Source organism: Adiantum capillus-veneris, chromosome 20 (genome assembly GCF_014529385.1).
Source record: "Adiantum capillus-veneris isolate H3 chromosome 20, ASM1452938v2, whole genome shotgun sequence".
Classification (NCBI taxonomy): Eukaryota; Viridiplantae; Streptophyta; class Polypodiopsida; order Polypodiales; family Pteridaceae; genus Adiantum; species Adiantum capillus-veneris.
The window spans coordinates 15,857,467-15,868,676 of record NC_140950.1 but is presented as its reverse complement, the minus strand read 5'-3'; positions in this window follow the sequence as shown (position 1 = coordinate 15,868,676).

Genomic DNA, 11,210 nt, shown 5'->3' with positions numbered 1-11,210 from the left:
ATGATCATTTCCCAATTGATACAACCTTCCTGCAACCAATTGAAGATTCTTGGATTGCTGAATAGCAATATGTTTCTGGTTGTATTCTCTTCTATCGAACTCTCCTCCATAGGTTAATAGGTTAACGACATTTTGAGACCACTTCGGTATCATTTCTATGTTGAACAAGTACGCGTCTGGCATGTCGTCATCTACTCTATAGGGTCTTCTCCATTCGTCAATCGCGAAAGATGATCAGCTCTAAGATGTGTTTTTCCTTTCTTTACTACTACCGTGAAGTCGAATTCCAGTAAGATAATGAACCATCTCACTATTCTCCCGGTATTGCATGGTTTATTCACTAGGTAGAGCAAGGCTTGGTGATCCGTAAAAAACACAAACTTGTTGGCTAGAAGATAATGCCGAAATTTCTTCACAGCATATATCATTCCTAATCCCTCTCGCTCTGTTGTGGTGTAATTCTTCTCTGCATTGTTGAGCTGTCGACTGGCGTAACAGATACGAAAATCCATGTTTCCTCCTTCTGGCTGAGCCAGAATGCATCCTATTGCATATGCCAAAGCATCTATATGCACATGGAATATCTTCTCCCAATCTGGTGAGTTCAAGACTGGAGCAGTAATGAGTGCCTCTTTCAATTTCTTGAACGATTTCTCACACTCATCTGTCCATTCAAAGTTCACTATTAGCCTGTAAAGTGGTTGGCCTATTATAGCGTACATGTAAATGAATCGTCTATAATATCCGCAATGTCCCATAAAGCTCTACACTTGTTTCGCATTGGTTGGTCTAGGCATATCCACTATAACTTTTATCTTCTCTAAATCCGTGGATATTCCATTTTGTGAGACAATATGTCCCAGAATTCTGCCCTGTCGGGCCATAAACACACATTTCTCAGGATTGAGACAAATGCGATATGTCCTACATTTCTCAAATAATTTTCTTAGGTGTTCTAGATGCTCATCTCTCAGAAGAGAATGTACACACAAGTCATCCATGTATATTTCTAGAAACAACCTTAAGTATTCCTTGAAAGCATGCGTCATCAGCCTCTGGAAGGTTGCGGGAGCATTGGTTAGACCAAAAGGCATAACCCGATAAGCATAAATTCCCCACTCCGTTGCAAAAGCTGTTTTATGTTGATCTTCCAGTGCTATGGCTAGCTGGTTATATCCTGAAAAACCATCAAGAAAAGAGTATGCTGTTTTCCCTGATACACGCTCTAGAACATGATCAGTTATCGGCAAGGGATAATTGTCCCTGATTGTTGCAGCATTCACTTTCTTTAAGTTGACACACACTCGGAGTTTTCCGTTCTTCTTGGGTACTACCACAATTGGAGATACCCAATCGGTGTGTTCAATCTCGTATATGAATTCAGCTTCCATTAGCTTATCTATCTCTTCTTTGATTCGCTTAGCAAACGTATCATTATATGTGTATGGTCTCTGTTTGCTAGGCTTTGCGTCTTGTTTCAGTGGGATTGTGTGTTGGCATATCGATGGGTCAACTCCCTTTAAGTCCTTATAAGACCATGCAAACGCATCCCTATACTCTCTGAGAAGACTCAAAAGTCTCTCTTCCTCTCCTGGAGACAAATCTGTGGCTATGTACACCGGTCTAGGTGGCTCACCTGGAGCTGCTAAATCAACTTTTTTTGCATCCTCCGGTCCGTCATAAGATTCGTTCTCCTTCCTCTCTCGAATAGGTGGGGTTAATATCACCTTCCTATCCTCTATTGTGAATTTCCTATAGTGAGAGGGAACATCCATGTTTTCCTTGATTTTGGCGTTTTTGTCCTCTCCACTCTCAATTTCTGTCGTCCAAACTTCTTTCAGAGTTCTCTTGAGCTCTCTGTACTTGTTTCTACGTTCTAACTTGGACTCCGTGTGTTCTCTGTTGCGCTTGTTCTTTTCTGATTTTTCTGTTTCTGTTTTCGTTCCATTCCTTTGAACTTGATTTCTTGAGCCTTTTTTGTCTTTTCGTAAGCTCTTTTGATCATTGCCTCTCATTCTTCCAGAAATCTTGTCCTTAACACAATCTTCCGTCTTTACTAGCATTAGGAATTGATTTTTTCCTCTTATTCTAGGCATCGGATTGGTTCTAACTCCCTTTGTTTTTCTCTTTGCTCTATAGCGTTTCTGGCGTTGTTTAGTTTGGTTCGGAAAATCATAAAATCGGACATCCGTTATAGTTTCCTCGTTTCCGCTTGAATTGTCCGTTGACTCGTTGTCTGCTTCATTTCCCCACTCAGGATGATCGGGAATGTCGTGAAATACCTCCTCTTCATCTTCCTTTTCCAGTGTATCGTTCTTTTCAGTTTCTTTTTCGAGTACATTCTCAACATGAAATACGGAACCACGTCGTACCCGTCCTTGTCGCAAAATTTCGTTGTGGGACCATCCGGAATTGCACAAACATCTAGGGTTGCTAGAATGTGTGTCCATTCTAATGGTTCAATGTAAAGAATGAGGATGCAAGAGAGCTACACAAGACAAGCACAAAGCACACAGAGATGGAAAGCTTCTTCTTCTTCTTCACAGAAAAGAGAGTACAAAATGACTTAGTGCTAAAGCTGAAAAGTAGCACATATGTACATGCAGTCACTAAGTGTGAACTCGCTAGAAGCGTACTAGGCTGGCACTATAAGTGTAGTCCAGCTGTAGAATCACTGGCAGAGATCCTCCGTGTCGGTCACCTAACGCGCCAGTGAGTAAATGCCGTAAGCGGCCAAGACCCGTAGTGTATACCAGCTCAAGGTGTAGAGCTCGACATCTCAACACTCCCCCTCGAGCTCTGCATGTCGCAGAGTCCAAGCATAGTCCGGAAACGTCGAAGCTTCTCAGCTCCGAGGGCCTTGGTAAAGATATCCGCTATCTGCTCCTCTGTGCTGACGTAGACCAAGTCGATGTCGCCCGCCAACACTCGCTCTCGAACGTAGTGGTAATGGACCTCTATGTGTTTGGTCCTGGCATGGAACACTGGGTTCCTAGCCAACTGCATGCTGCTGAGGTTGTCACAATGGATGAAAATCTGCTGGTCCACCTGCACTCCCAAGTCCTCAAGTAATGTGCGTAGCCAAGCTACCTCGCACGCCGCAACTGCTGCACCTCTGTACTCGGCCTCTGTGCTCGATAAAGCAACCGTAGGCTGCTTTTTGCTGCTCCAAGTAACAGCAGCACTCCCAAAAGAGAACATGAAGCCACTCGTAGATCTCCTATCAACAATGCTACCTGCCCAATCTGCATCTGTATACCCATACAATGCTAATGGTGCATCTGCTGCATAGAACAATGCGTAGTCAAGAGTACCTTGCACATACCTAAGTGTGCGTCGTACTCCATCCAAATGTGGCTTCCTCGAAAGTTGCATGAACTGACTCTCCAAGCCTACTGTGTAGCTCAAGTCTGGCCTCGTGATAGTCAAGTAGATTAGACTACCCACAATCTTCCTGTACATGTTGACATCCTCAACAACATCACCCTTCTCTGCACTCAGCTTTGCATTCACATCCAAGGGAATAGAAATTGGCTTACAATCAGCCATACCATACTTTGACAACATGTCCAAAGCATACTGTCTTTGTGATAGCCATACACCCTCTGGAGTCCTGATCACTTCAATGCCAAGAAAGTAGCGCAACTCGCCTAAATCTTTCATTTCAAACTCCTGTTTGAGAAGACCCTTCACATGGTCAATCTCCATAGCATTGTCACCAACAATAATAAGGTCATCTACATATATGGTAATGACCACAATCCCCACATCACTCTCACGTACATAGAGTGAATGATCAGCATGAGCTCTCCTAAAACTAATACTGACAAGATACTTGGCAATCCTGTCATACCATGCTCTAGAGCCCTGCTTCAAACCATACAAAGCTTTGAGAAGTCTGCATACATAATCTGGGTAACCTGGATCGACATAACCAGGTGGCTGATCCATATACACTTCCTCTTGCAACTCACCATTCAAGAAGGCATTCTTTACATCCATTTGATGCATAATCCATCCTCTAGATGCAGCCACTGCTATGACACCTCTCACTGTCGTCATCTTTGCCACTGGAGCAAAGGTCTCCTCATAGTCTATGCCATACGTCTGTGCATAACCCTTTGCGACCAGCCTTGCCTTGTGACGCTCAATGTTACCATCAGCCTTATGCTTGGTTTTATACACCCATTTACAGCCAATAGCTTTCTTGCCACTTGGCAATGGCACCAAATCCCATGTGTCATTTGCTTCCAATGCAGCCATCTCTTCATTCATTGCATCATCCCAATGCACATTTCCAACTGCATCCTCAAAACATGTGGGCTCCACATCCTGTATCACCTTAGCCATGTAGGCTCGGTGATGCGCTAGATACCCATCATAAGTCAATTTCTGAACTGGATTTCTGACTCTATTAGATCTGCGCGGTCCTGGGTCACTCCTTTGTCCTCTAGCATCTTCTTGTACTTTCCTTACACCAGGTGTCCTGACAGCCGGAATTCCAAATTCCTCATCAAGACTTTGTTCAGAACCATCTGAATCCATGTCTAATTGTGAAAAACCTGATGATGCATCAACCATAAAGGGAGGTTCATCAACCTTTTCCTTTCCTTTTCGTGATACATTCCCTGTACCTGTTGGTGGAGTAACCTGCGTACGTAGTCTACCATTCCATGGTTTCTCAATAGAGCCACGAGAAGAGGACTCTTGTGGTCCACTCAAAACCTGTGACTGTGGCCTCACATTTTGTACAACCACATCATCTTTTACATCAGCCCCAATAGTGCCATGTGCATTACTGTACCAGCTGCTCATCTCATCAAAGACTACATCTCTGCTCACTCGTAATTCTCGTGTAGTAGGATTGTAGCACCTGTACCCCTTTTGTTTAAGGGAATATCCCACAAGAATACATTTCTCTGCTTTAGGATCCAATTTCCTACGCAACTCATCTGGTACATGCACGTAAGCTATGCAGCCAAACACTTTCAAGTGTGCCAAATCAGGCTTTGTACCTATAAACTTTTCCTCAGTGTTACATCATGCACCGCAGCTGTAGGTGTCCTGTTCATAATGTACATAGCTGTATTTACAGCTTCAGCCCAGAAATTATGAGGCATGTTCTTCTCATTCATCAATGCACGTGCAACCTCTGCAATGTGCCTGTTTTTCCTTTCTGCGACCCCATTCTGCTGTGGAGTATATCTGCATGTAAACTGCCTGTGTATACCATGCATTTGCAGAAAATCTGAAAAATCATTGGAGAAGTACTCTCCCCCTCCATCTGACCTCAATGTCTTGATTTGCATATCTGTCTCCTTCTCAATCATGACTTTGAAGTCTTGAAAGTGACCAAACACTTCACTTTTGTTACGCATGAAGTAGACCCATACTTTCCTTGTATGGTCATCAATGAAAGAGACATAATACCTGCAACCATGTATACTTGCAGTATCGGTTGGACCCCAAACATCTGTGTGCACCACCTCAAGTGGCTTTTTACATACATTGCGCTCATGTGGAAATGAGCCCTTTGACTGTTTTCCAAACTGGCATGCTGCACACACTTTATGCATACCATCCACCTTGAATTTGGGCAAACCTTTTACAATCTGTTTTGATTGCATGCTGCGCAATCTCTGCTCATTGACATGGCCAATGCGTTTGTGCCAAATGTCAACATCAGCCACAACACTTGTGCCCTGTGCAAATAATGCAGCTTTTACCTCAGGCATGTCTACATTCAGCGTAAACATTCTGCCCACACATTTGCCCTCTGTGATCAGCTTACAGCCATTCTGGAAATCTTCTACATAACAGCCATTTGGATTGAAGCGAACCTGCAAACCCTGCTCAACCATTTGTCCAACAGAAACAAGATTCTTTGTAATGTTTGGGACATGAAGTACATCTGCTAAGTACTTTGATTTCCCACTCTTCGTATTTAGAGGTATGTCCCCTACATGAGCAATGGGGTGAGCTGTGTCATCTCCTGTCTGCACATAGCCTGACACATCTGGTTTGCGCATATCTCTAAACCACTCTCCACGAGACGTCATGTGATTAGAGGCACCTGAATCCACATACCAAACATCATCTTGGGTGGAATTCTCTGCAGTCATTGTATTCATTACATGTTGCATAACAAACATGCGCTCGTTTTTGCTGTCATCTGCATCTCTGCTAGTAGATGCATAGTTGCCCTGTTCTCTCTTTCTACTTGCTTTTCCCTTTGGACAGTCACGTGACATGTGACCTCTTTCACCACAAGTCCAAAATTCTCTACTATCTGGAGTATGTTGCTGCCTGCTTGATCCTGCACCACGACCTCTTTGACTCCCCCTGCCTTGAGACTGGTTTCCCCTGCCACCTGTATTGTTTTGATTTGATTGACCTTCCAGAAATTGGCCCCTGCAACCCCTTGGGCCTCGACCACGACCTCTACCTCTACCTCTGTTAGAGTTAGAATAGAAGGCCTGTTCAGAATTATTTCTGCCATGAGAAGAAGATGTGTCAAGGTTCTTCTCCTCAAGAATTAGCATAGAAATCAAATCTTGGAACACGGGGATGTCGTCTCTTGTATTCATGGAAGACCTAAAATGTACATACTCATCTCCTAGACCATCCAAGCATGCACGGACAATGTCATCGTCTTCCACTGAGACTTTAATAGATCCAAGAGCCTCAATGATGCTCTTGATCTTCAAAGCATAATCATTGATGGAGAGGTTGTTCCTCTTAACCTGATTTAGCTCCGACTTTAGTTGAAGCTTCCTGGCCTTGGTGTTCACCTCGAACACTCTGCCTAAGTTTTTCCATGCAATGGCGGGGGTTTCAGCATCCTGTAGATAGCCCATCATGCCATCTGTGATGCTCATAGAAAGCCAATACATCACTTTGCTCTGGCCTTGTTGCCAGTCCCTCAAAGCTTTCCTTTGTTCTGCTGTAGCATTTGCCTCGGGAATCTCTGGTTCCTTTTCATTGTCTCCTTCTACATAGTCCCAATAACCTTTTCCTTTTAGGAAATTTGTTATTCTGAACTTCCATGCAGGGTAGTTATTTTTCTCAAGCTTCTCAGTAACAATCTGACTGAAACCGTTAGACATCTTGAAGCACTAAGACAAAATAGCTGCAATCTGCAAAAACCTGCAAATCTGCTGAACCTGCTATCGTGGTTCCTGTAACGCTTTCTACACTCAACGAGTGTCCACAATCAAGCGTACATACAACCACTGTACTTGTACAGTAAATCTCTGTATACTGCACTTTGGAGACCTGTTCAGAAACTTGGACGAAAAACCCCTAAAATTTTTTTCACTGCGCGAGGCACCTTCGGCATCTGGTCGTGGATTGCGAACGAAGGGATTGTGATGCTCTTGCTCTCTTAGCCTCTCTTGCCTGCACCAGGCTCTGATACCATGTAAAGAATGAGGATGCAAGAGAGCTACACAAGACAAGCACAAAGCACACAGAGATGGAAAGCTTCTTCTTCTTCTTCACAGAAAAGAGAGTACAAAATGACTTAGTGCTAAAGCTGAAAAGTAGCACATATGTACATGCGGTCACTAAGTGTGAACTCACTAGAAGCGTACTAGGCTGGCACTATAAGTGTAGTCCAGCTGTAGAATCACTGGCAGAGATCCTCCGTGTCGGTCACCTAACGCGCCAGTGAGTAAATGCCGTAAGCGGCCAAGACCCGTAGTGGATGCCAGCTCAAGGTGTAGAGCTCGACATCTCAACATTCAAGCGTGTCCTCTGGAAAGGGTTCTCCTATATAAGTTTCGTCTTCGATAGCCCTTTCTAAAACACATTCTTCTCGTTTCAGACTTCCACATTTCGAAGCTCCACACATCCATAACTCCTTGGGTTTACCTAAACAAGCTGGAAATTTGGATCCCGCCAAAGTAGCTGAATCAAACTCCTCTACCGGTGTTCGGTTCACATCTTTGTAGCTATGGTCTTTCAGGTTCACACGTGTAGTGGTTTCCATATTTCTCAGGTATATGTGATCGTAGCCCCAATACTGGACCATTTTCAACTGTCTCATGAATGGTCTTCCCAATATGATATCATAGTTATTCTCCTTGCCAAAATCGACAATAGAAAAAGTATGTTCGTATTTAATGCCGCAAGAAGTCACTACAACTTTCTCTAATAACCCCATAGGTTTCTCCATGTGTCCATTTGCTAATTGGAGTTTCAACCTAGTCTTCCTTATTGCTGGTTTTCCCCATTTTTTCCAGATTTCTTTTGTAGCAATGGCTACCTCAGCTCCGCTGTCTAGTATTGCCATCGTGTTTACTCCTTGGAATTCAACTGGTAAGGTTGTATTCCCCTCTTCACCTTCGCAATACTCTCCGACCTTGTTTAAGGGTACAGGCTTAGCGTTCTTTTGTGGTTTACTCAACTCTTGTATACCCTCTTTCAGTCTCGATGTTGGGTCTTTTATCCCGAATTTCTCCAGGCATTTTCCTACAGTGGTCCACATATGTGGTCTTAGCCTCAAAAGCTCAGCTAGAGTGATAGTGCATGTCACTGGTGTTGACAAGATCTCTATCAATCCTTGCGAGTCCATGACTTTTTCTGATGAGATTCTTCGTGAGGGAAGTGCTCTAGTCTCGGATTTTGCTTCATACTCTCCTAAGTATGAAGGTAAGGTATTCAGTGAGTGAGGTTTGCTCTCCGTTGTTCTAACAGAGCCCCCATCTCCCCAGTAAGATTGCAGATCCAAGTCCACTTGAGATCCTGCCTCAAATTCCACTATGGGAGGGTTCCTGATGTCCTTTTCCCAATTTGTCTGATTAGCTTGGCAACTTAGCTCGTTTGCAAAGTTTTCCTCTCTCACTTGTTTCCAAAATTCATTGTAATCCTCATCTCTTCCATAAGACCTCTGTATGACTGGATGAAAACTCTCTATCTCCTGATCGGTTGTGTTCAACACTATGCGGTCATCCTTGTGTGTATTTTCAGGCTTTTGTGCACTGGGAGTCTTTTCAGCTACCCGTGAAACGATAGTCTCTTGCTGAATTGGGTTTTCCTTTCCACAATTCATTGTTTCTTTTGGTGGTTCTAATAAGGCTTGTGCAGTCTCGATCATTCTCTGGCACATTTGAAGTCTCTGCTTTTCCAATTCCGCGTTTGGGTATGTCATCCACCTCTGTTCTTGTGTTTGGTTGTTCTTTAACCTAGCTTCGTAAGCTCTCATCAGTGCGTCCAATGGTTCGTGTACTTTGTCGACTAGCACTGATCCCCCTGAGCTTAAGCTCGTTGTTTCTTTGATACTCTTTTGTTTCGTTCTTTCTGGGCTCATCTCTCGTTTCCCGTTTTGACTCTCAAGTTTTTCTAATCTATCTTTAGTTCGCTTTAGTTCCTCAGCTAGAATAGCGTCTTCACGTTCTTTTCTCAACTTCATGCGTGCTTTTCTAGCTTTCCATGTGTTTTTCTGACTCCGCGGTCCTGGACTAACCATTTCAGTCGCTAACTTTACATTCTCAGGTTCTCTAGTGGTTTTCTTAGCTTGAGCTCTAGTAACAACTTGCGTTGGTATCAGAGTTTCATTTTCAGACCCACTTCTGGTAGGAATAGTTTCTAGCATATTCAATGTCGTCTTTTGCACTTTGTTTGGATTCTTTGAACAATCCTCAATGAAGTGAGTAACCCCACACTCGGTGAAATAAGCGTTAATTCTAATGATTTCCGTATGTGGGCAAACATTCATCAGATGGTCACCTCCACACTTATAACAGGGTCCTAGTGCTGGTCTTGGTCCCATTTGATTCGTCCTTTGTGGATAGGATGGTCTTTGTCCTGTTAACCCTCCATGAGCTATGAACATCAATGTTCTTGCGTCCAAATTGTATCTCTCTTCATCAGAAGCACTTGTAATTGTTGGTATTCCAACATTCCCAATCATGCCCCATGGTTCTGGTTGTTTGGGTTCTTCTGGTGGGTAATACACAGTTGGAGACATGTGTGCACCAGATTCTTCATGGCTTGTTCTTCCTGATTCTCTAAGGTTGGTGCATATCTAATGCCTACTGGTCTTGCTCCTGGTAAAGGTGGTTGTTGTCCCAATACCGGTTGCGGTCTTTCTATCCCCATAGGTCCTGGCACATTTCCCGTTGGGTATCGAGGTACTGGATGTACTTGAGGTGGTGCTAATTGAGCAGGAGGTGCATACTGACGCTCCCTTACATACCCTTTGTTGTAATAGCACTCCTCTGTTGGATGGTTTGTCCATTTTTGTTCTATAGCACACCATTTCATTGGTTTTGGCAATGGTTTTTGGTATGGTGCCATCCTTTTTAGAGCATCTTCTATCATTTGCTCTACATTTGGCATGGTTGTTGTTTGAACATTCTTTTTAGTGGTAGTCTCGCTCGCTACGGAGGAGGAGCTACTGGATGCAAAATCTGTATCCGCTGACACCTCTCCATAAACCGTACAGTTATCCACTAAGTACAATGCCTCTCTCGTTACTTGCTCGAAACTTGTACAAGCTTTCAAGTGCAAGTCCTTCTTGAGAGTGTCGTTTCTCAGTCCCTCAATAAAGAGAACAGATAGTCTGTCATCTTGTGGTCGTTCACGTACTGGACATCTCTCAATGTATTGTTTGAAGCGAAGTGAAGCTTCCTTCACTTTTTCGTGTTCTCTCTGTTTAAAAGCATATATTTGTGAGACCGTATTGTGCTTAATCCCTCGTTTTGAGAATTCCTCAGCAAACTCTCTTAGCAAATGGTCAATGTCATGGAATCCCCCTATGTTCAGTGGTTGAAACCATGTCAATGCCGTACCTTCTAGAGTAAGACCAAATCCCTCGTATTGTGTATGGAAATCTGTTATCTGCTCAGCTCTTAAGACTTGCTTAAAGAGTGACACATGTGCATACGGATCTCCTGAACCACCATACTTCTTTGGCATACACTTCGCTAGTTGAGATGGTCTCATACGTCTATGGTCTGCTACCAATCTCATTGCTCCTGTGTCCCGGCTAAAGCTTTCTCTAGCATCATGGACTTCATGGGTTACCCTTGTCGGTTCCCCCGCCCTGAATCTACTACTAGGAGGTAAATGTGATGGTTCCGCTTCGAACCTTGGACCTGGAGTGGTATACGTGGGGATTGGAACTGCACTACCTCGATTCGTATCCATTGACTCTCTGGAATGTAATGATCCCATTGGTCCGGGCGTCGAGTACTGAGGTTGACTGA